Source organism: Colobus angolensis, unplaced genomic scaffold (assembly GCF_000951035.1).
Source record: "Colobus angolensis palliatus isolate OR3802 unplaced genomic scaffold, Cang.pa_1.0 Scaffold664, whole genome shotgun sequence".
Taxonomy (NCBI): domain Eukaryota; kingdom Metazoa; phylum Chordata; class Mammalia; order Primates; family Cercopithecidae; genus Colobus; species Colobus angolensis.
In genome coordinates this window covers 326,129-328,526 of record NW_012120310.1, presented here as the reverse complement: position 1 = coordinate 328,526, position 2,398 = coordinate 326,129, and positions in this window count along the sequence as shown.

The following is a 2,398-nucleotide window of genomic DNA, read 5'->3' as shown; positions in this document are numbered from 1 at the left end:
GTAGAGCAGACACCAAAGATGGAGATGATGTTGTTTATTGCAAGCGCTTAGCTTACTGTACTTTTATTGTCTAATCTCCAATTGGATTTACATGTTGTCACTGGCTTAGACATGACAGAGAATGGTGTAAGGTGGAGAAAAGTTGAAGCCATAATGTTATAGGGTCAGTATCCTCTACACTTGAGAATAGTTGAGGTCTTCTTCCATTTATTATGCATGGATTATTTATATGAATGTGGAGTATAACCAGAATTTTTTTATTGGATTTCTCTCACCTGCAAAGCAATACACTCTATGGATTTGCCCTTGATTATCTGAAATGTGACTTAAAGTTGGGTAGCTGGTAGTTTCCTCAGGTATTGTCTGTCTGCTAGGTATTATTTTGAAAGAGAAATAGCAAAGTTAGATACTAGTTGTAGCAAAAGGAAGAAATGTAGTGTGTTGTAAATTCTTACGGTTGAGGTAGATCAGTTCTGTTGGCAGGAATGGATATTGCTGCAGAGGGATTCTCAAATAACTGGTTGATATATTCTGTGATTGCTCATTCAGCTATGGGTGAAGGTTATAGTCAAGTACAGGAAAACTAGCAGAGGTTTGAAAAAATGCCAACCTATTCTGAGAAACAAAAGGAAGGCTATGGTGGAACATCAGATCACTTGATAATGTGAAGGGGTCAAAGAGTTCAATGACAAGGTTGTGGTGGTGACTGTTATGAATGGGGATGAGGAAGACAGCAGGTACCAGAGTACAGTGTCCATGGCCAATGTGAGGGACATATGTTGACGATATGAATGTAAATGTTGATCAATATCAAAAGTGCTATGGATTTGGATACGGATTTTCTATATGTGAGTAATACAACCAAATGATGACTTACTAAATGGAGCTGGGGAGAAGAGAGGCAAACCCTGGCATCTGTGTGCTCATGTGCTTAGTGATGAGGAAAAAAATTGGAAGTTTATAGATTGTCACCCCTGGTCAATAAAAGGGGAAAACAGCAATTGCCTATGAAGAGGGAAGAGAGGTTATGATTACTCTTGTTGTTAGTGTGGAGTAAAGTTGTTTATGAAATCGATTTTCTTCCTCCTGTTTTTTCCCTTCTCTGCAATTCTAACAGAAGACCTCAACTATTCCCTATTCATTTTCAGTGGAGAAATGTTAAGGATAACAGACAGAAGCTCAGATGGTTGCCTGGTTTTGGTTTTCCACCATAAAAATAAGAGGAGGGTGAAGGAAAAAGGGATGAGCATGTTCAAAAATCTCTAGAGAGAGGGATAGAGTTTAAAGACTTCTAGAAAATATTATGGTAAATGGCTTCTTTGAAGGGCTTTTTTTCTGTTGTAAGAGCTATTTGAAAGTAGAAACATTACTACTCCTACCTCTGTGCCTAAATATATAGCAGCTGCCCTTGCCACAGGTGCCTGATGAAATCTTCCCTTGACCAGGAGCTCACATTCAGATTAATGCCACCCAGCAAGAGTTAGGCCCACATATATGTCTCTTTATTAAATGATATTGTTTCATGTCTATGTCCAGTTTATCACTTGTGAAATATTTTCACTATTTTACATTATGGGCTATCTATCAGCCTCAAGAAAATGGCTATATCCTAGTTATCTAGCAGAATGGTTATGGGGGGAGAGATGGCACATCTGGTTTTAGATAGGGCTGAAAGCAGTCTGTACCTGGAAAATAATTGAATGCAACTTAATTTTATGTGTAGTTTTGGTGAACATAAGCAATAATTTTATTACTGAGAAAGGAGAAAGAATAGATTGAGGAAATGATGATGCTGTCTATATTAAGCATGGAGTTTGAGATGCATCTGAAACTGCTAAGTGGAGATCTGAAATAAGTGATTAGATAAATTGAAATCTTACCAGTCAGTGATTTGGAAATGTATACTGGGATGTAACAACATCTAAGTTATTTCTGAAAAACATTGAATCTAGTGACTAAATGACTATATGCCCAGTCATTTAGATTTAGTCATTCAGATTGTATGCCCAAGACATACAATGTATAAGGAATGAAAGCATTGAAAACACACGTTTATGGAAAACAGAAGAATTCATATGACATGCTAAAAAGAGCTAATTAACTTGGTAGAAGGAAATAGTGATGTCATACAAGCAAGGAAAGATTTAATAAGTCATCATGTCAAATGCTAGGACAGTGGGAACTAAAGAAGGACTACTAAGTGTTCAGTGACTTTTGAAATGTACGATTAATGACCTTAGTGAACAAATTATTTGGAGTAATTTGGTATGAGTGTTTTACTGAATTAAGTGGAGCAATAAAAAAGTGGAGGTGATCTTGTTATAAAAATAAAGGATAAACATAGTAGTACACTTAGTAGAGACAGGAAGAAAGTAAATAGAATTTGTATTTTTATAAT